We start from the raw sequence: 7,500 nt of genomic DNA on the forward strand, positions 1-7,500 counted from the left end.
AGACCTTGCAGTTTTGAAAGGCAATTGAGAAATGGCTCACTTCCTGAACTTGGAGTACAAAAAAGCCTACAGCACCTGGTATTCCCAGGCGGTCTCCCATCCAGGTACTAACTAGGCCCGACACTGCTTAGCTTCTGAGATCAGACGAGATCAGGCGCATTCAGTGTGGTGTGGCCGTAGGCTCTGGGCCTAGTGAGTGTTGTACTTTTAAGCATCTAGTCGGCTAGACCTTGCAGTTTTAAAAGGCAATTGAGAAAGGGCTCACTTCCTGAACTTGGAGCACAAAAAAGCCTACAGCACCTGGTATTCCCAGGCGGTCTCCCATCCAGGTACTAACTAGGCCTGACACTGCTTAACTTCCGAGATCAGACGAGATCGGGTGCATTCAGTGTGGTGTGGCCGTAGGCTCTAGGAATGCTAAGAATATTACTCTTATGCATTTGCATTTAGTAAGCTAAGCCATGCAGCCACTTGCAACATGATACCACGCTCATCGCTCGATCAGGCTCGATCAGGCGAGATATATAAGACTGGTGGGCCCATTCAGGACTCCTATGTCTGGTAGGATAACTTTAATTCATCCATCCTGTGTCTGTTGCAGGGAGGTGGAGAGAACAATCAACACAATAATGGTTTTCTTTCATGCCTCTTGAAGGACTCAATATTCTCTGTACTGCATTACATGTGAAAGTCGATTTATTACCCATGAACACACTACCTGTATGCTAATTCTATGTAAAAAGGTAGCTCCAGCCCTCATGATGTTGTCCAACATTTCCGCTATAAAACGGGATACAATTATTTTGGAAACATACCAAATTTGAAAAATAATTGAGAAGTTGCGCAATTACTAATCATGGAGCACAAAAAAGCCTACAGCACCTGGTATTCCCAGGCAGTCTCCCATCCAGGTACTAACTAGGCCTGACTCTGCTTAGCTTCCGAGATCGGGCACATTCAGTGTGGTGTGGCCGTAGGCTCTGGGCCTAGTGAGTTTTGTACTTTTAAGCATCTAGTCGGCTAGACCTTGCAGTTTTGAAAGGCAATTGAGAAATGGCTCACTTCCTGAACTTGGAGTACAAAAAAGCCTACAGCACCTGGTATTCCCAGGCGGTCTCCCATCCAGGTACTAACTAGGCCCGACACTGCTTAGCTTCTGAGATCAGACGAGATCAGGCGCATTCAGTGTGGTGTGGCCGTAGGCTCTGGGCCTAGTGAGTGTTGTACTTTTAAGCATCTAGTCGGCTAGACCTTGCAGTTTTAAAAGGCAATTGAGAAAGGGCTCACTTCCTGAACTTGGAGCACAAAAAAGCCTACAGCACCTGGTATTCCCAGGCGGTCTCCCATCCAGGTACTAACTAGGCCTGACACTGCTTAACTTCCGAGATCAGACGAGATCGGGTGCATTCAGTGTGGTGTGGCCGTAGGCTCTAGGAATGCTAAGAATATTACTCTTATGCATTTGCATTTAGTAAGCTAAGCCATGCAGCCACTTGCAACATGATACCACGCTCATCGCTCGATCAGGCTCGATCAGGCGAGATATATAAGACTGGTGGGCCCATTCAGGACTCCTATGTCTGGTAGGATAACTTTAATTCATCCATCCTGTGTCTGTTGCAGGGAGGTGGAGAGAACAATCAACACAATAATGGTTTTCTTTCATGCCTCTTGAAGGACTCAATATTCTCTGTACTGCATTACATGTGAAAGTCGATTTATTACCCATGAACACACTACCTGTATGCTAATTCTATGTAAAAAGGTAGCTCCAGCCCTCATGATGTTGTCCAACATTTCCGCTATAAAACGGGATACAATTATTTTGGAAACATACCAAATTTGAAAAATAATTGAGAAGTTGCGCAATTACTAATCATGGAGCACAAAAAAGCCTACAGCACCTGGTATTCCCAGGCAGTCTCCCATCCAGGTACTAACTAGGCCTGACTCTGCTTAGCTTCCGAGATCGGGCACATTCAGTGTGGTGTGGCCGTAGGCTCTGGGCCTAGTGAGTTTTGTACTTTTAAGCATCTAGTCGGCTAGACCTTGCAGTTTTGAAAGGCAATTGTGAAATGGCTCACTTCCTGAACTTGGAGCACAAAAAAGCCTACAGCACCTGGTATTCCCAGGTGGTCTCCCATCCAGGTACTAACTAGGCCCGACACTGCTTAGCTTCCGAGATCAGACGAGATCGGGCGCAATCAGTGTGGTGTGGCCGTAGGCTCTGGGCCTAGTGAGTTTTGTACTTTTAAGCATCTAGTCAGCTAGACCTTGCAGTTTTGAAAGGCAATTGAGAAATGGCTCACTTCCTGAACTTGGAGCACAAAAAAGCCTACAGCACCTGGTATTCCCAGGCGGTCTCCCATCCAGGTACTAACGAGGCCTGACACTGCTTAGCTTCCGAGATCGGGCGCAATCAGTGTGGTGTGGCCGTAGGCTCTGGGCCTAGTGAGTTTTGTACTTTTAAGCATCTAGTCAGCTAGACCTTGCAATTTTGAAAGGCAATTGAGAAATGGCTCACTTCCTGAACTTGGAGCACAAAAAAGCCTACAGCACCTGGTATTCCCAGGCGGTCTCCCATTCAGGTACTAACGAGGCCCGACACTGCTTAGCTTCCGAGATCAGACGAGATCGGGCGCATTCAGTGTGGTGTGGCCGTAGGCTCTGGTTCTTGTGAGTTTTGTACTTTTAAGCATCTAGTCGGCTAGACCTTGCAGTTTTGAAAGGCAATTGAGAAATGGCTCACTTCCTGAACTTGGAGTACAAAAAAGCCTACAGCACCTGGTATTCCCAGGCGGTCTTCCATCCAGGTACTAACTAGGCCCGACACTGCTTAGCTTCTGAGATCAGACGAGATCAGGCACATTCAGTGTGGTGTGGCCGTAGGCTCTGGGCCTACTGAGTTTTGTACTTTTAAGCATCTAGTCGGCTAGACCTTGCAGTTTTAAAAGGCAATTGAGAAAGGGCTCACTTCCTGAACTTGGAGCACAAAAAAGCCTACAGCACCTGGTATTCCCAGGCGGTCTCCCATCCAGGTACTAACTAGGCCTGACACTGCTTAACTTCCGAGATCAGTCGAGATCGGGTGCATTCAGTGTGGTGTGGCCGTAGGCTCTAGGAATGCTAAGAATATTACTCTTATGCATTTGCATTTAGTAAGCTAAGCCATGCAGCCACTTGCAACATGATACCACGCTCATCGCTCGATCAGGCTCGATCAGGCGAGATATATAAGACTGGTGGGCCCATTCAGGACTCCTATGTCTGGTAGGATAACTTTAATTCATCCATCCTGTGTCTGTTGCAGGGAGGTGGAGAGAACAATCAACACAATAATGGTTTTCTTTCATGCCTCTTGAAGGACTCAATATTCTCTGTACTGCATTACATGTGAAAGTCGATTTATTACCCATGAACACACTACCTGTATGCTAATTCTATGTAAAAAGGTAGCTCCAGCCCTCATGATGTTGTCCAACATTTCCGCTATAAAACGGGATACAATTATTTTGGAAACATACCAAATTTGAAAAATAATTGAGAAGTTGCGCAATTACTAATCATGGAGCACAAAAAAGCCTACAGCACCTGGTATTCCCAGGCAGTCTCCCATCCAGGTACTAACTAGGCCTGACCCTGCTTAGCTTCCGAGATCGGGCACATTCAGTGTGGTGTGGCCGTAGGCTCTGGGCCTAGTGAGTTTTGTACTTTTAAGCATCTAGTCGGCTAGACCTTGCAGTTTTAAAAGGCAATTGAGAAAGGGCTCACTTCCTGAACTTGGAGCACAAAAAAGCCTACAGCACCTGGTATTCCCAGGCGGTCTCCCATCCAGGTACTAACTAGGCCTGACACTGCTTAACTTCCGAGATCAGTCGAGATCGGGTGCATTCAGTGTGGTGTGGCCGTAGGCTCTAGGAATGCTAAGAATATTACTCTTATGCATTTGCATTTAGTAAGCTAAGCCATGCAGCCACTTGCAACATGATACCACGCTCATCGCTCGATCAGGCTCGATCAGGCGAGATATATAAGACTGGTGGGCCCATTCAGGACTCCTATGTCTGGTAGGATAACTTTAATTCATCCATCCTGTGTCTGTTGCAGGGAGGTGGAGAGAACAATCAACACAATAATGGTTTTCTTTCATGCCTCTTGAAGGACTCAATATTCTCTGTACTGCATTACATGTGAAAGTCGATTTATTACCCATGAACACACTACCTGTATGCTAATTCTATGTAAAAAGGTAGCTCCAGCCCTCATGATGTTGTCCAACATTTCCGCTATAAAACGGGATACAATTATTTTGGAAACATACCAAATTTGAAAAATAATTGAGAAGTTGCGCAATTACTAATCATGGAGCACAAAAAAGCCTACAGCACCTGGTATTCCCAGGCAGTCTCCCATCCAGGTACTAACTAGGCCTGACCCTGCTTAGCTTCCGAGATCGGGCGCATTCAGTGTGGTGTGGCCGTAGGCTCTGGGCCTAGTGAGTTTTGTACTTTTAAGCATCTAGTCGGCTAGACCTTGCAGTTTTGAAAGGCAATTGTGAAATGGCTCACTTCCTGAACTTGGAGCACAAAAAAGCCTACAGCACCTGGTATTCCCAGGTGGTCTCCCATCCAGGTACTAACTAGGCCCGACACTGCTTAGCTTCCGAGATCAGACGAGATCGGGCGCAATCAGTGTGGTGTGGCCGTAGGCTCTGGGCCTAGTGAGTTTTGTACTTTTAAGCATCTAGTCAGCTAGACCTTGCAGTTTTGAAAGGCAATTGAGAAATGGCTCACTTCCTGAACTTGGAGCACAAAAAAGCCTACAGCACCTGGTATTCCCAGGCGGTCTCCCATCCAGGTACTAACGAGGCCCGACACTGCTTAGCTTCCGAGATCAGACGAGATCGGGCGCAATCAGTGTGGTGTGGCCGTAGGCTCTGGGCCTAGTGAGTTTTGTACTTTTAAGCATCTAGTCAGCTAGACCTTGCAATTTTGAAAGGCAATTGAGAAATGGCTCACTTCCTGAACTTGGAGCACAAAAAAGCCTACAGCACCTGGTATTCCCAGGCGGTCTCCCATCCAGGTACTAACTAGGCCCGACCCTGCTTAGCTTCCAAGATCGGGCGCATTCAGTGTGGTGTGGCCGTAGGCTCTGGGCCTAGTGAGTTTGTACTTTTAAGCATCTAGTCGGCTAGACCTTGCAGTTTTGAAAGGCAATTGTGAAATGGCTCACTTCCTGAACTTGGAGCACAAAAAAGCCTACAGCACCTGGTATTCCCAGGTGGTCTCCCATCCAGGTACTAACTAGGCCCGACACTGCTTAGCTTCCGAGATCAGACGAGATCGGGCGCATTCAGTGTGGTGTGGCCGTAGGCTCTGGGCCTAGTGAGTTTTGTACTTTTAAGCATCTAGTCGGCTAGACCTTGCAGTTTTGAAAGGCAATTGAGAAATGGCTCACTTCCTGAACTTGGAGTACAAAAAAGCCTACAGCACCTGGTATTCCCAGGCGGTCTCCCATCCAGGTACTAACTAGGCCCGACACTGCTTAGCTTCTGAGATCAGACGAGATCAGGCGCATTCAGTGTGGTGTGGCCGTAGGCTCTGGGCCTAGTGAGTGTTGTACTTTTAAGCATCTAGTCGGCTAGACCTTGCAGTTTTAAAAGGCAATTGAGAAAGGGCTCACTTCCTGAACTTGGAGCACAAAAAAGCCTACAGCACCTGGTATTCCCAGGCGGTCTCCCATCCAGGTACTAACTAGGCCTGACACTGCTTAACTTCCGAGATCAGACGAGATCGGGTGCATTCAGTGTGGTGTGGCCGTAGGCTCTAGGAATGCTAAGAATATTACTCTTATGCATTTGCATTTAGTAAGCTAAGCCATGCAGCCACTTGCAACATGATACCACGCTCATCGCTCGATCAGGCTCGATCAGGCGAGATATATAAGACTGGTGGGCCCATTCAGGACTCCTATGTCTGGTAGGATAACTTTAATTCATCCATCCTGTGTCTGTTGCAGGGAGGTGGAGAGAACAATCAACACAATAATGGTTTTCTTTCATGCCTCTTGAAGGACTCAATATTCTCTGTATTGCATTACATGTGAAAGTCGATTTATTACCCATGAACACACTACCTGTATGCTAATTCTATGTAAAAAGGTAGCTCCAGCCCTCATGATGTTGTCCAACACTTCCGCTATAAAACGGGATACAATTATTTTGGAAACATACCAAATTTGAAAAATAATTGAGAAGTTGCGCAATTACTAATCATGGAGCACAAAAAAGCCTACAGCACCTGGTATTCCCAGGCAGTCTCCCATCCAGGTACTAACTAGGCCTGACCCTGCTTAGCTTCCGAGATCGGGCACATTCAGTGTGGTGTGGCCGTAGGCTCTGGGCCTAGTGAGTTTTGTACTTTTAAGCATCTAGTCGGCTAGACCTTGCAGTTTTGAAAGGCAATTGTGAAATGGCTCACTTCCTGAACTTGGAGCACAAAAAAGCCTACAGCACCTGGTATTCCCAGGTGGTCTCCCATCCAGGTACTAACTAGGCCCGACACTGCTTAGCTTCCGAGATCAGACGAGATCGGGCGCATTCAGTGTGGTGTGGCCGTAGGCTCTGGGCCTAGTGAGTTTAGTACTTTTAAGCATCTAGTCGGCTAGACCTTGCAGTTTTGAAAGGCAATTGAGAAATGGCTCACTTCCTGAACTTGGAGTACAAAAAAGCCTACAGCACCTGGTATTCCCAGGCGGTCTCCCATCCAGGTACTAACTAGGCCCGACACTGCTTAGCTTCTGAGATCAGACGAGATCAGGCGCATTCAGTGTGGTGTGGCCGTAGGCTCTGGGCCTAGTGAGTGTTGTACTTTTAAGCATCTAGTCGGCTAGACCTTGCAGTTTTAAAAGGCAATTGAGAAAGGGCTCACTTCCTGAACTTGGAGCACAAAAAAGCCTACAGCACCTGGTATTCCCAGGCGGTCTCCCATCCAGGTACTAACTAGGCCTGACACTGCTTAACTTCCGAGATCAGACGAGATCGGGTGCATTCAGTGTGGTGTGGCCGTAGGCTCTAGGAATGCTAAGAATATTACTCTTATGCATTTGCATTTAGTAAGCTAAGCCATGCAGCCACTTGCAACATGATACCACGCTCATCGCTCGATCAGGCTCGATCAGGCGAGATATATAAGACTGGTGGGCCCATTCAGGACTCCTATGTCTGGTAGGATAACTTTAATTCATCCATCCTGTGTCTGTTGCAGGGAGGTGGAGAGAACAATCAACACAATAATGGTTTTCTTTCATGCCTCTTGAAGGACTCAATATTCTCTGTACTGCATTACATGTGAAAGTCGATTTATTACCCATGAACACACTACCTGTATGCTAATTCTATGTAAAAAGGTAGCTCCAGCCCTCATGATGTTGTCCAACATTTCCGCTATAAAACGGGATACAATTATTTTGGAAACATACCAAATTTGAAAAATAATTGAG

The 7,500-nt window shown here is 46.9% G+C and overlaps 17 non-coding genes and 7 pseudogenes across 17 annotated transcripts; all 24 read right to left on the reverse strand.

Moving 5' to 3' along the window:
- Nucleotides 1–63: 63 nt before the first annotated feature.
- LOC138457165 (5S ribosomal RNA) lies at nucleotides 64–182 on the reverse strand. The gene has a single exon (XR_011262196.1). It is a non-coding gene; the product is annotated as a 5S ribosomal RNA (ribosomal RNA).
- A 106-nt stretch (nucleotides 183–288) lies between these two features.
- LOC138461642 (5S ribosomal RNA) lies at nucleotides 289–407 on the reverse strand. The gene has a single exon (XR_011264252.1). It is a non-coding gene; the product is annotated as a 5S ribosomal RNA (ribosomal RNA).
- A 463-nt stretch (nucleotides 408–870) lies between these two features.
- Nucleotides 871–979, reverse strand: LOC138459125 (5S ribosomal RNA; annotated as a pseudogene).
- A 106-nt stretch (nucleotides 980–1,085) lies between these two features.
- On the reverse strand, nucleotides 1,086–1,204 carry LOC138457177 (5S ribosomal RNA). The gene has a single exon (XR_011262198.1). It is a non-coding gene; the product is annotated as a 5S ribosomal RNA (ribosomal RNA).
- A 106-nt stretch (nucleotides 1,205–1,310) lies between these two features.
- LOC138461643 (5S ribosomal RNA) lies at nucleotides 1,311–1,429 on the reverse strand. The gene has a single exon (XR_011264253.1). It is a non-coding gene; the product is annotated as a 5S ribosomal RNA (ribosomal RNA).
- A 463-nt stretch (nucleotides 1,430–1,892) lies between these two features.
- LOC138459126 (5S ribosomal RNA) lies at nucleotides 1,893–2,001 on the reverse strand (annotated as a pseudogene).
- A 106-nt stretch (nucleotides 2,002–2,107) lies between these two features.
- On the reverse strand, nucleotides 2,108–2,226 carry LOC138460653 (5S ribosomal RNA). The gene has a single exon (XR_011263326.1). It is a non-coding gene; the product is annotated as a 5S ribosomal RNA (ribosomal RNA).
- Nucleotides 2,227–2,332: 106 nt separating this feature from the next.
- Nucleotides 2,333–2,441, reverse strand: LOC138457883 (5S ribosomal RNA; annotated as a pseudogene).
- Nucleotides 2,442–2,547: 106 nt separating this feature from the next.
- LOC138463151 (5S ribosomal RNA) lies at nucleotides 2,548–2,666 on the reverse strand. Its single transcript, XR_011265736.1, has one exon. It is a non-coding gene; the product is annotated as a 5S ribosomal RNA (ribosomal RNA).
- A 106-nt stretch (nucleotides 2,667–2,772) lies between these two features.
- On the reverse strand, nucleotides 2,773–2,891 carry LOC138464341 (5S ribosomal RNA). Its single transcript, XR_011266921.1, has one exon. It is a non-coding gene; the product is annotated as a 5S ribosomal RNA (ribosomal RNA).
- A 106-nt stretch (nucleotides 2,892–2,997) lies between these two features.
- Nucleotides 2,998–3,116, reverse strand: LOC138463934 (5S ribosomal RNA). Its single transcript, XR_011266517.1, has one exon. It is a non-coding gene; the product is annotated as a 5S ribosomal RNA (ribosomal RNA).
- A 463-nt stretch (nucleotides 3,117–3,579) lies between these two features.
- Nucleotides 3,580–3,688, reverse strand: LOC138459153 (5S ribosomal RNA; annotated as a pseudogene).
- Nucleotides 3,689–3,794: 106 nt separating this feature from the next.
- On the reverse strand, nucleotides 3,795–3,913 carry LOC138463935 (5S ribosomal RNA). Its single transcript, XR_011266518.1, has one exon. It is a non-coding gene; the product is annotated as a 5S ribosomal RNA (ribosomal RNA).
- A 463-nt stretch (nucleotides 3,914–4,376) lies between these two features.
- On the reverse strand, nucleotides 4,377–4,485 carry LOC138458435 (5S ribosomal RNA; annotated as a pseudogene).
- A 106-nt stretch (nucleotides 4,486–4,591) lies between these two features.
- Nucleotides 4,592–4,710, reverse strand: LOC138460654 (5S ribosomal RNA). The gene has a single exon (XR_011263327.1). It is a non-coding gene; the product is annotated as a 5S ribosomal RNA (ribosomal RNA).
- Nucleotides 4,711–4,816: 106 nt separating this feature from the next.
- Nucleotides 4,817–4,935, reverse strand: LOC138463021 (5S ribosomal RNA). Its single transcript, XR_011265608.1, has one exon. It is a non-coding gene; the product is annotated as a 5S ribosomal RNA (ribosomal RNA).
- Nucleotides 4,936–5,041: 106 nt separating this feature from the next.
- LOC138457459 (5S ribosomal RNA) lies at nucleotides 5,042–5,150 on the reverse strand (annotated as a pseudogene).
- Nucleotides 5,151–5,255: 105 nt separating this feature from the next.
- On the reverse strand, nucleotides 5,256–5,374 carry LOC138461047 (5S ribosomal RNA). Its single transcript, XR_011263690.1, has one exon. It is a non-coding gene; the product is annotated as a 5S ribosomal RNA (ribosomal RNA).
- A 106-nt stretch (nucleotides 5,375–5,480) lies between these two features.
- Nucleotides 5,481–5,599, reverse strand: LOC138457189 (5S ribosomal RNA). Its single transcript, XR_011262200.1, has one exon. It is a non-coding gene; the product is annotated as a 5S ribosomal RNA (ribosomal RNA).
- A 106-nt stretch (nucleotides 5,600–5,705) lies between these two features.
- Nucleotides 5,706–5,824, reverse strand: LOC138461644 (5S ribosomal RNA). The gene has a single exon (XR_011264254.1). It is a non-coding gene; the product is annotated as a 5S ribosomal RNA (ribosomal RNA).
- Nucleotides 5,825–6,287: 463 nt separating this feature from the next.
- Nucleotides 6,288–6,396, reverse strand: LOC138459155 (5S ribosomal RNA; annotated as a pseudogene).
- A 106-nt stretch (nucleotides 6,397–6,502) lies between these two features.
- LOC138461060 (5S ribosomal RNA) lies at nucleotides 6,503–6,621 on the reverse strand. The gene has a single exon (XR_011263702.1). It is a non-coding gene; the product is annotated as a 5S ribosomal RNA (ribosomal RNA).
- Nucleotides 6,622–6,727: 106 nt separating this feature from the next.
- LOC138457201 (5S ribosomal RNA) lies at nucleotides 6,728–6,846 on the reverse strand. The gene has a single exon (XR_011262201.1). It is a non-coding gene; the product is annotated as a 5S ribosomal RNA (ribosomal RNA).
- Nucleotides 6,847–6,952: 106 nt separating this feature from the next.
- Nucleotides 6,953–7,071, reverse strand: LOC138461645 (5S ribosomal RNA). Its single transcript, XR_011264255.1, has one exon. It is a non-coding gene; the product is annotated as a 5S ribosomal RNA (ribosomal RNA).
- Between the last annotated feature and the right edge of the window lie 429 nt (nucleotides 7,072–7,500).

Source organism: Ambystoma mexicanum, chromosome 4p (genome assembly GCF_040938575.1).
Source record: "Ambystoma mexicanum isolate Mex_15411 chromosome 4p, UKY_AmexF1_1, whole genome shotgun sequence".
Lineage (NCBI taxonomy): Eukaryota > Metazoa > Chordata > Amphibia > Caudata > Ambystomatidae > Ambystoma > Ambystoma mexicanum.